The sequence below is a fragment of the Sciurus vulgaris genome (assembly GCF_902686455.1).
Source record: "Sciurus vulgaris genome assembly, chromosome: 6".
In the NCBI taxonomy this organism is placed as follows: domain Eukaryota; kingdom Metazoa; phylum Chordata; class Mammalia; order Rodentia; family Sciuridae; genus Sciurus; species Sciurus vulgaris.
Genome location: NC_136466.1, coordinates 167,289,258 through 167,302,054, shown reverse-complemented (window position 1 = coordinate 167,302,054; position 12,797 = coordinate 167,289,258). Strand labels below are relative to the sequence as shown.

At 43.8% G+C, this 12,797-nt stretch overlaps 1 pseudogene across 1 annotated transcript; it reads right to left on the bottom strand.

Moving 5' to 3' along the window:
• Positions 1 to 5,456: 5,456 nt before the first annotated feature.
• On the bottom strand, positions 5,457 to 6,027 carry LOC306664033 (small ribosomal subunit protein eS10-like; annotated as a pseudogene). Its single transcript has one exon. The product of its transcript is annotated as a small ribosomal subunit protein eS10-like (transcript).
• Positions 6,028 to 12,797: the final 6,770 nt, after the last annotated feature.

The window sequence follows — 12,797 nt, the reverse complement described above, 5'->3', positions numbered from 1 at the left end:
ACCACTCTGACGTCACTCCCCGGGTGCCATCCCGCACCTTGTTCTGGCCTTGTCGTCTCCTCTATCTTCTCACTCTTTCCCTCTACGATGGCATCCATCTTGAGATCTTCACAGAACTATTAGTTAATGCATGTATGTAAAACTGGCTCCTCTTCTTACTAGTCACAAGAGATTTCACCATAGATATCCTGCGTGAAGAAAAACAAGCTTTCAAAGGATTTTAGTATTTCCTTTCAGAAACAAGGTGTCAGGCTGAGACCATGATCTCTTCTCACTGTGAAAGGTAGGACCTAACACGAGTGGCCCCAGTGGGAAGTAGCCATACAATTCCTGAGATCTTATTAGGAGTGTAGGGAGTATGCCTGCCACCTTCAACTGCTTTTCAGACCGTGTGAGGATGTGAGGGCACGGTGAGCTGGACATGAGAACCACTGTCTCAGGATCGCAGGCTAGTGGAGAGGCCAAGGTCTGACCCTCCTTTCCCTGCAGAAAGGCCTCTTCAGATGGGAAGGGTACCTGTGAGGAGACTTCATTAGAAAAGATTAGGGAAGTCTCAGCAAAGGGGAGGCTGCCATCTCACTCCCCCTTATTCAAGCAATGGAACGTGCGGTTGGAGTGAGATGCCACGGAAAGGGGAGGTGCCACCCTTTTAGGGCACAGAGGCAAGTGGGTTTCCCTTGGGATACGTGGCCCAGTGGAAGTGCATTAGCTTACCTTGTCTTTCCACCTAACACATCAAGTACCATCTCCCAGGTCAGGGAAATGTGCAGAAGAATTTCCTGAAAGGTCCCCAGAAACAAGTCCCACTGTGTAACCTGAGAGCAAGCAGGTAGAAGCTGACCCTAAAGGTGACCTCGAATGCCCAAGTGGGTTGACCCAGAGACAGGGAACGCAGTGGAGGGTACTGCTTTCCTGGCTGCACTCCTCCCCTCTTTTCTTCTTGGTCTCCAGGCTGAGGACACAGGAAAACCTTTCCACCCCAAGCTTTTGATGTTTGGACTATAAACTGAGTTGTGTTTATAGCAACCATGCTAATGGTTTGTAACCTGGCGGCAACCCAAAGGGGACTCTTCTCAGTTCACAAATTCGTGTTATAGCACAAGTGTCAAACTTCTTGTTCCCCTCTGCCTCTAACTCATCCCAAGATGCCTCAGACTTCCTTCAGCTTATCCTAGCAACACAGGGGTGGGTATGCCTGCTGCTTTAACTCAATCAGAACAGGTTCTGGAGGGGGAAGCAGACAAGGACAGGGAGTGGGTGATGAAATAGACCCTGGGGACGTCATCGGCTGTGTCACAAGGACTTGCTTAAGCATTCCATGTCCCCTGTGCCTCAAGGATCATGAGTCCTTGTCTCAGGTTGCAGTCCACTTTTTCGATTAAATAATCCAGGTCATTTTGATCTTCTGTTTTCAGTTAACTGGCTCTTGAATTTGCCTATAAAATTTACTGTGTATGGTGGCACATGCCTGTAATTCCAGCAGCTAGGGAGGCTGAGGCAGGAAGATCGAAGGTTTGAAGCCAGCCCCAGAAACTTAGCAAGACCCTAAGCAACTAAGTGAGACCCTGTCCCATCAAAAAAAAAAAAAAGATTAAAAAGGGCTGGAGATGCGGCTCAGTGGTTAAGAGCCCTTTGGTTCAATCTCTGGTGCAAAAGAAAAAAAAAAAAAAAAAGTCTGCTACTTAGTCTGCTACTTAGTCTTAGTTAGTCTGCTAACTTACTGTTTTTAATTTGATTATTTTGTTCAGAAACAAGACTTTATCTAAAACACCTATGAAAGAAAGGAATCCCTCTGCATGTGGGCTCTTAAGTAGCCCATCTTCACATAAAGTGCCTTCAAGAGAATGCGATGATAGGGAAGTGGTAGACGCTCCACGTTTAATGTCCCCAGGAAAAGACAGCAACGTCCACGAGCAGGAAAGCCCCTGCTCTGTGCAGGTCCCTGCACGAGGGTCAGTGCTGGAGGGCAGATAATCCAGGATCACCCATGAATCAGCAAGTGTGTTCACTGCTGAGCCTCAGGCATTCTGTCCTCTAGGGCTCAGGAAAGGGGACCTGGCATTGTGACGTAACCAGAATGGACAGACCCAGAACTGGTGGCATATTTTTGTGAAATAGAGATCTCCTGCAACCCTCTCTCCTCATCCTGGAATCCATCACTCTCAGGGCCACTGGCCTCTGTGTCCCTCGGGGTCACCTGCTTGTGAACTCTCAGACCAGCCTCTTCTCAGCCTCCAATCCCATATTTGAGTCACAAAGGACCCTGAGCACAAGTCCTTCTTTGCCACCTCTGTGCCCCTGCACTTCCTCAGTCTGAAAAAGTTTTCTTCCGCTTCTTCCTCTTTTGCTGTGGATTCCTGCTTAGACTCCGGACCAGACTGCAGTTCTGGTCAGCCGCCCACCTCCTCCACTGGCGAGGCTGACTCCTTCCTTGGTGCTCCCATGGTCCTTCTCTCCTGGCTCCGGAAGTCTTCCCCCTTGACTTGTGATCTCAACCAAGAACACCTTGGCAGGGTCCCACCTGCACATCCCCAGCACCTGGCGGAATCTGACCCATGATGAGCACTGGCTTAGAGGAGCAGATGGATGAGTCAGAGACTTGTCCTTACTCCCGATGGCACTGTTGGAGGAGTGAGAAATAAAACAGCTCCTGAGGAACAAAAGCGCTGCTGACCTGATCTGTTCTAAAACACTGAGCCCTTGGGGGCATCACTCTGCGATCCCTTCCGTAGGAGCAGAAACCACTGGAAAGCAGACTCTGCTGGGAGGCACCGCGGGCAAGGCCCTCCTGGCAGGCAGGCAGACAATGGTGGTGACTGAAAGTGATGTGGCCCACAGAGAAGTTCAGAAAGCACGGGAACAAAACTCACCTGGAGGAGCTTTGCTTCCAGTCACCAGTTTACCAGTTCCTCTTCCAGCACGCTACCGACATCAGGGGCACCGTTCCCTTGAATGAGAGAACGTCCATATAAACAGCATCCTGCTGCGAGTTCGATTTGAGCTGTCATTCTGCAAGTCTGAAGGCCGAATGTAGGAGTCTGGTACAAAAATCAGTTTACAATCGGGCGGAATTGTGTTGACTGACACCCGTTTGCCAGGCCCCCTTCCAGTGTCCCTTCTGTGCAACTGACCATGTCTAAACAGGTCTAAAGCCACAGGAAGGTCGGCACCTGGGACAGAAAAACAAATCCTCTTAAGAAAGGCTTTTTGTGGGAGTGTGTGTATTCACACACAGTCAAGTGTTTTCTCTGATATGCAGAAGAAAATCTAAAATAAAGGGGGCTGGAAAATAGAAGAAAGATGAGAGGAGTAGAAAAGGGGAATGAGGGAAGGGGAGAGAGGGAAAGACAGGGGGAGGACCTGACCTAACTTTCCTAGGTCCATAAATGCACACCCCACAGCGAATCTCACCGGGGGTACATACACAAGATGCTAGTTTTAAAATAAATTATAAGTCAATAGCAGAAAGATCAGTGGAGTAGAGGGAAGGGAATGGAGGAGGAGGAGGAGAGGGAAAGGGGAAGCCCTGGGGACCGAATCAGAGCAAATTGCATTCCATACTTTTAAAACTAAGTCAAAATGAGTGAATCCTAATGTTAGGTATAACTAAAAAAGAACCAATAAAAATTGTGTTTGACAGTGATTTTAAAAAGTCAAGTAATTTAATAGGGAACAGTCTGTTTTAGCTCTCAGATTTTAGTTCTTTTTATTTTCCTGGGACTAGACTTCCTTGTCATGCATAGACTGGTGTTTCTTTATACGACATCAAGACTGAAAAAAGAGAAAAAAGAAAAAGAAATACTAACTTTGACAGTCAAAGTTGGAGCACTCTCAAAAACTAAGACCACATTTCAAAATGGAAGCCTTGCAGGCACCCCTCGGCCTGGCTGCTGAAGTGGTTTTCCTAATGACCAAGCCATGTCTGCCATAACTTTCCAATCTTCCCACCAAGCTGCTGCAAGCAATTTTGTATTTTCTTTTTGAATTGTGAAATACTTGAAGTCACTTGTAAACTCAAGCATTCGCATTAAATAAGTCTTAAAATTTGGAAAATTAGTCTCAGATTCTTTTAAGTTTTCTTCAAAGAAGTAAAATGTTAACAAGCCTATTAAAATCAAACCCCCTTTCTTTCTCAGAAGTTGCTATTCAAGGTTAAGGTATATCATTTCCATGCATGTTTCCATGATTTGTGGACATTTGATTACACTTATTTTATTGTATGTGTGATTATATATAGATGCATGGTACATATAGTGTACAATTTGATGTTCGGTGTTCTGCAGAACATTCTATTTTGGTATTGCCTATACACATGCTCATGTATACCCGTGAGCTCCATACAGCCCAACAAGGTTTCTCTGCAGTGGTGCTATTGTTGTAGTAAGGCTTGTTCCCTCTGAAACTTACCTTGAGATTTCATTTACATTGTGAGATATTAAGAGGTAGACCAGGTGGGCCTGTAAGAGGGGATTAGGGCACTGCCCCTGTGACTAGATTAATCTATTCGTGTGATGAATGGGCTAATGGTTTGTCTCGAAAGTAGGTCTGCTATAAAACCTGGGTGGCCAGGTCTTTCAACATGGGATACTCTGTGCAGACTGCCAACAAAAAGGTCAGTAGTAGATTGTGGCCCCTCCACCATGGATCAGAACCATGAGCTAAGACCAACCTCTTTTCTTTATAACTTTCCCTAATTGTGTAACTTGCGACAGAAAATAGATTAAGACAAGTAGACGTCAACTTCTCTGGGCATTATGGTTTTATGCTTTTTGATGAGTTTTACACTTGAATTGGGAACCATTAATAAAGCAGATATATATATATATATATTTGTGTGTGTGTGTGTATATATATATATGCATCTTGTTTTTCTATAATATAATAGTAATTCTACTTGGTTAGTTTAAACCATGTAACTTTAATGTAATTAATGTATTTATTTTTGAATTAAACATACCATATTGTTAGCTGCTTTATGCTAATTTTTCTTTGTTTTTTTCATCTTTTCCTGTCTTCTCTTAGATTGTTACAGCATTTTGGGGATTCTTTTTTATCTCTATGTTCAGTTATTTATACTTCTTTCTGATTATTTGGATAGTTACTTTGAGTTTAACATGTGGATCCTTATGAAAGTCTGCATTCAATTAATAATGCATTCCTTCATGCCTAGTGTAAAATTCTTACTACTCTATTTTTCAAATCTCTCCCACTATGGTTTACTTTTACATATATAATAAACACACATTCAGTGTTATAATTTTTTCTTTTCGCATCATTCAGAGCAATTACAATTAAGAAAAGAAAACAAGTTTTATATTCCTTCATTTATTCACAAGCTTATTTTCTTTTCATTTTGTAGATTCTGCTCAGTGTGAAATTCCTTCTCTCCTAGAGCTTACTTAACACTTCTTATAGAGCGGTCAGCTGGCCATGAACTCCATGTTTCATAGGAAGAATTTCTTTCTTTTTTTTTTTCTGGCTACAAGTTTATTCAAAACAAAATAATCCTGTCCAACTTCACTGAGGTGGCTGACCATGTCCACGACCAAATCCTCCTCTAAACTGGAATTCGGTTGCTGACCCAGCCCCAGCCTCGGCTTTCTTGTCAGCACCAGGGGGCACAACACTCCATCTGTAGGTGTCTCTGTCAGCTTCCCCTCTTGTGAGCCTCGCAGGTGGCTCGCCCTCCAGACCTTTGGGCTGAGGCCTGCCAGTTTCTGGTCGGCTACGGCGTAGAGTGGCAGGCACAATCTCAGGTGGCAGGTGGAGGTAATCTCGGAGATACTGGATGCCCTCGTTGGTCAGGTACCAGTAGAAATGTCCATGCAAACTGTCCCTTCACATAGCCTCGAGACCTGAGAGACTGCATGGCCTTCATGACGTGAAGGTTGGATACATTCTTATCTGCCAGCTCTGGGTGCTTGGGCATGTGAACATCCTTCTTGGGAACCATTACTCCCTCCTTAAAAAGGAATTCATGAAAGGCCATCCGGTTCTTCTTGGGCATCAACATCACAGAGAATTTAGGGTCCGAGGCCGAGGCTGGAAAGCCATAGGAAGAATTTCTATGTGATATTTTCTTACAGTTTCCACGTCTCTATTTTATACACCTTATCTTTCATGTTATCCACCTTTTCTATTAAAGCTTCGACATATTGAAAATAGTTATTTAAAATTCCCAGTTAGGTGGTTACAATATCTGCGTCATATTTGAGTCTGGTTGTGTTCGTTGTTGGATTTCTTGGGCATTATTGGTTTTCCCTTTTTTAAATTTTGCTTTGCAATTTTTTGTTGGAACACAGCCCTAGTACTATAGTCACTGGGCCAATAGTGTTACACACACTTTTCCTTTTGCTTTGCGTTTCCTCTAGATGTTTGTATTAATCTAGTCAAAGGATCAGGAAAACGTTTGCAAAGGACCTAACTAATTTTCCAGGCCTTTCAAGCTATCAGATCTCTACAGGTCTACCATTGTTTCAGGAAAGCAGCCTTAGGAGATATGTAAAAAATGGTGTGATCTTGCTTAATAAACCTCAAATAGATGGTGGCTAGATTTGGTTTGTGGGCCGTGGTTTCTTGACCCTGGACCTTGTCAAGAGTTAAGCTGGACTTGAGGTTTCTTGTTTCTATGGTTACCTTCAGAACACCACAAACTTCAAACTCTCCCAGCATGCCATTAGCATGAAGGTCAGTTTTCTAGAATTTTCTTCTCTGTGCCTGCACCACCTTCAACCTCATGTCTCCCTCGACCCTGACCATCAGAGGCAGTCTTCCCCCTGCAGCCTTCCCCACATTGCCTTTCATTGGTGCTCATGACCTAGTTTGGGGTGGCTGTGTCGGTTCTGAATAACCCTCAGTCTTGGCTTGTATCTCAGGGTCTCTGGGTTTCCACAGTGCTTGCCCCTGTGCATTGGAGTTCTGGGTCTGGCATGTTTCCTGGCCCTCCTCCAGGGCTAGCAGTCTATTCTGTTTCCTCCCCCCAGATGCAAGACAGTTTTGTTGCCACTTTACCTCCCAGCATATTAAGACAGCCCCATCAATGTTCATAGCTGCTCAATACACAATAGCCAGATTGTGGAACCAACCTAGATGCCCTTCAATTGATGAATGGATAAAGAAACTGTGAGATATATATATATATATATATATATATATATATATATATATATATATATACACATACACACACACACACACACATACATCACATACATACACACACAATGGAATATTACTCATCCATAAAGAATAATAAAATTATGGCATTTGCAGGCAAATGGATGAAACTGGAGAATATCATGCTAACTGAGATAAGCCAATCTCAAAAAACCAAAGGACGAATGATCTTGTTGCTAAGTGGATGATGACACATAATGGGGCGTGGGAGGGAGGCAAGAATGGAGGAAGAAGGGACTGCATAGAGGTAAAGAGGGGTGGGAAGGCTCGGGGGGAGGAAAAAATAACAGAATGCATCAAACACCATTACCCCATGTGAATGTGCGATTACACAAATGGTACGCCTCTACTTCATGTACAACCAGAGAAACAAGTTGTACCCCATTAGTTTACAATTAAAAAAAAAAAAAAAAAAAAGACTTAGTTGTGCTGGGAAATGGGGAAAGATTCAGTGTGGCTTTCATGCCCCTCCCTGGGCAGGTCTGCTGGGACTCTTCAGTCTCCCTCTTACATCTGAAGGTCTTCAGGAAGGTGCCCTTCCCACCCCACTATCTGGGACTCCTGGGGCGGCGTAGGTTCCACCAGCCTGCACTTGGCCTACTCCAGTTCATCAGCAATGCCCACAGAACGCTGGACCAGGGTCCAGATGCATCTGCCCCAGACCAGAGGCTCTGGGGTCTCCCTCTTCCTATGGACTCTGTTCTCTCCCCAGACCTGGGGTTATTTGGTTGCTCTTTGACCTTGACCCTGATGTGCGCCACTGACTCAGGAACTTGGTATGCCCATTGTTCTTCTTGTTCTAATAATGTAAGCGAGACTTCTTTCTGTTCTCCACATCCTGAGCAGGAACCAGAACTCTTGAACTCTTAGAGCTTCATATTCACACTTAGACCTTTCATCCACCTTGATTTCTGTTGCTATTATGTGTTAGAGATCTAATTTGATTTTTTCCCTCTCTAGAGCTGTTTATTTTCTTTAGCACAATTATTTTCTTTTCAAATCATTTCTTGTCTTTTTCTAATCGTTTATGTAACTTACATTCATCCTTTAATGATTTTAAGCCTGTTTACTTTGAAATGTTTGAAGTTATTATTTTACAATTTTAAGTTCCCCTAGCACCAGTGCCCCTAAGTGTCCTTTCTGCAGGTTAAAAAAAAAAATTATTTGTTCTAATTAGTTATATGTGATAGTAGAATGCATTTATGCATTTTGATAAATCATACATAAGTGGAGTACAATTTCTCATTTTTCTGACTGCACATATTACAGGATCACATAGGTCATGCAGCCATAAATGCACATGAGGGAGTAAAGTCTGTCTGCAAGTTTCCATGGAGGATTATTCCGTGTGTGTCTTTAATTTCGAAGTGGTAACTGTTTTGTGGGCCGGTGCCACAAAGCCTCCATGGGTGAAATATCCCTCCACTTGATTTTATCTTTCCACTTAACTCGTCCAGATGGCTCAGCAGTATCACTGGCCTAGGAACAATTTTTAGATTAATCCCTCTAATTATATTTTCCCACACCTCATGGTAGATAAATCTGGAGGCTTGACTCGGATGAGACTCCGGTGTGGAGTCCCAGTTTCGTCGAGCCGGCGTCTTGCCGGAAGTGAGGCCGACCTGAGCCCCTCCCTGTTCTGGAGGCAGGATCTCTGTCTCCTCCTCGGGTTTGCAACCTCCGGAGCTGCTCTTTGCCCAGGGCTTTAAGCTCCTTGCTCATTCATTACTCAGCAACAACCCGAGGGCAGCTGGCAACCGGCTCAGGCCTGGCCTCCAGCACTCGGCTCCCTGCGCCTCTGGGCCTCATTGTCCACACTCTTTTCTCAAAAACCCAGCCTCATTAAAAAAGCAGAAACGCACATGTGCATTACTTCAACCATCTTTTCATGAGGAACATCTTTAAAACATTTTGACCCAGATGGGCTGGTGCCCGGGGCTCTGTTCAGTGAGCTGTCTGGCTGTGTCCCCTGCCCTCCTCTGGCTCTGTCTGTCTTCCACAGGTGCTGTTGACATCTGAGCACTTGCTGGGCCCACAAACCATGCATCACAACCCCAGGAACTTTGCTCTGGTCCTGCTTCTGCCTGGAGATATGTAAAACTTGAGAATGTTTTCTGAAGTGTTGTATTTAATTAACTCTGTGCACACTCAATGCAATCCCTGCTTTCTAATCTCTTCCTCCCAGTAAAGCAGGATTTAGGAAGCTATTGAAAATATAAAAAGCTAGGCTTCTAAAGCGACTGCTGGCAGGGGCAGGGCTTTCTGGGGACCCCTGTCCTTTCCCTCTCATTCTGTCCCCTCCCCATCTTGGGGCCTAGCCGCACCTCACCCTGTCTGGGGTTGGCTGGGCTTGGACAGTGGGTGTCCATTACTGCAAAGACACTGGGAACCCAGGTTAGGCAGGCAGGAGGTCTGGGTGCCCAGGTACGTTGTGTGACTCACCGGAAGACATGCACAGCCCTTGGCTCCTGCTGCTTCTGGACCAAGAGGAGCTTGAGATGCTCACAGGACTTATGGAGCCAAAAGAGACCAAGAAGTTCTTGCAGACACTCGTCCTTGATAATCATCTGGCAAGCTCAGACCTTCTCCCCTTTCCCGAAGTGCTGCTCATTTCCTCTCTGCCGTTCTCGCCTCCTACTTCTTTCCGTGGCGAACGGAAGAAGCCGTTTTCTGTCCTCCGCAGGCAGCCTTCGCTGTCTGATTTTTCTGTCTGCTTTTTCTCATTTACAGATTAGGTGTAGAGAGACCGCTGTGCACTGATTGCCATGTAGCAAGGGACTCTCGCCTCCTCTGTACAGTCGTGTGGAGAAGCTCCACTCCCCAAGTCACCAGGACCCCAACCACTATGCCCTCAATCATGCGGGACAGTTCAGAAAGGGCTGCTGGCTCTGAAGATCCGGGGCTGCAGCCTCAGCACCAGGACCCACTCCCGACAGTGCCGATCTTGGATGCAAGAGGAACACACGAGGGTGTGAGGCTCAGGCTGTCTCCAGGGTGTCTCAAACCTAAGGCAAAGAGCCACTGGCGTCCTCTCTTGAGAACCTCTGCTACTTGCTAAAGGGAGGACTTGGACGCTGTACCTGGGGGATGTATGTGGAGAGGGCAAGATCCACGTTGGTCTCACCAGTCACAAGCAGAGAATGGAATAATTGGAATTTTGGGACAGCCTCCATACCTGTCCAAGACTTATGGTCACCTTTACTAGACAAAGAACTGTCTTACCCAGGCCTTCTCTTGAAAAAAAAAAAAAAATGAATTCTATGGTGTCTTTGTTACAGCAACAGAAACTATATGCCAATCAACGAATATGCAATTAAAAAATAAGCAAAAGAGAATATCCTGAAGCCCTTCTCCACTGAAACCTGGTTTCCTAAACTATGGTTGAAATCAGATTTTCAATTCCAGCATGTTCTAAAGCCAAATGCTGGTAGAATGTCCCGTCTGAGAAGTGACACAGCTTTCAATGATGTCGGCAGAATGCCCAGGTTCACACCTGCCAGGCCACTGGAAAGGGGTCATGTGACGTGAGCTTTGTGGGCATCCCTGTGCCTTAGTTTCTGCTGTCTGAAGAGAAATGCGCACAGGGTCATTACGCTGCCTCGTGGCCCTCACCTCGCACTCTGGCTCCAATAGTCAGGACCTGGGCTGCTGATCCTTTGGGGACCCAGGGCTTGGGGATGTCTTGCTCCTCACCAGGCACCTCCGGGTCCTGCTCGGACAAAGCAGGGACTCCATCGCCTTGCCTTTTTTATGTGACATTTAGGTATGTCTATCAGCACACACATGTACACACACGCACACGTGTGCAGGTACACGTCTCTGTGTGTTTCTCTTTGACAACAGTAAAGTTTGAGGAAGAAACTGACAAATGCATCTTTTCAGTGACTCATATTCTACTGGAAATGCTTCTGTCAAATATTTTACATTACGATCTAATTCTGAGATGATATGAAAAAGAGTAAAGGGGTGGAGGAGTCGCCAGACCCATAGGTGGGTCTCTGGAGCATCTGCGGGACCATATACAGAACGCGATACCTGTAAGTGACCCCGATCGGGATCTAGAGCTTGTACCAATCTCTACAAAAAATACAAACAAAAAAACTGTTAGAGAACTTGATTCTTTTGGAATAGAACCAACTCAGAACGTTCTACTTAAGTAAAGGATTTTTGAGTGTTTTTTTTTTTAATTCTTTTTAAGAATACATATGCATATCTTATGACTTTTACTTATTTATTTACTAGTCATTATTTTAATTGTACAAACTTCTGAGGTACCCTGTCATGGCTTTATTAAAAAACATAGCTGCACAAAAGTATTAACCTCAACATTTTAAAGGAGAGATTCTTAAAGAACTGAACATACTATACACATACTGGCATACAAAGAGCATTAAAATAGGACCCAAAACTTCTATAAAATATAAAACCCCCTTACTTATTTGCATGAGAATACCACCCCAAAGCTAAATAAGTTCTTAAAAGTTATCTGGAGGTTCACTAAGTATTGTTTTCAAACCAAAGAACTCTAATTTTGAGTGCACAATAAGATGATTGATAAGGTCAATATATAGATTTGATCCTACAATATGTATAATCAGAAAAAGGAGAGACTACACTCCATTTCTGTATGAATTATCAAAATGTATAAATGCATCCTACTGTCATGTACAACTAATTAGAACAAAAAAATTTTAAAATAAGTATTTTATAATCTGGCATAGTATGTAATGAGAATTCTTAGAGACTAAAGTAGGGCATATCAATTGTTGAACTTAGGGAAATACGGGGCTGGGCTGTGTCTCAGTGGTAGAGCGCTTGCCTGGCATGTGTGAGGCACTGGGTTTGATTCTCAGCATCACATATAAATAGATTCAAAAATAGAGCAAAGGTATTGTGTACAGCTACAACTAAATTTTATTTTTTAAATTAGGAAAACAATGTTAATCTTCTGTACTTTCTGATCCCCCTACTAAGTTGATTCCAAGTGATTTACTTCAGTCAGTTGGGCAACTGTTTTAGCTTCTCCACAATAATCTTTAAAACACCAAGTCACACATTTTAAACTAAAAAAACAAGTAGCAACAGTACTCAGTAATTTAAATGTGTCCCAGTAGAGAAGCATAACTTCCACTAGTTTACTGACACTAACTTTTTTAAAAAATTCTTACAAACATTCAAAACAAAGAAAAGAATGTTTAGACAGTAAGATAAAGAGCAATTACCTTGAACCTGGAACTTTGCCTTCACAGAAACTGAAAACGGCAATTTCTCAAAAATAGCCTAAGTAATATCCAAACATTGTGAAAATATCTGACAAAATATGAGATTGAAATGCTAAATATTTAAAGGTCACAATTAAAAATTTGCTCAAGACCCATTTGGAATATGTATAGTTTTTAATTTCTAAAGAATAAACCGAGGAGTGGAATAACTGAGTCCAATGGTGGTTCCATTCCACGTTTTCTGAGGAATCTCCACACTGCTTTCCAGAGTGGCTGCACCATTTTGCACTCCCACCAGCAATGTATGAGTGCATCTTTTCCCCACATCCTCGCCAACACTTATTGTTTCTTGTGTTCTTGATAATTGCCATTCTGATTGGAGTGAGGTGAAATCTAGAC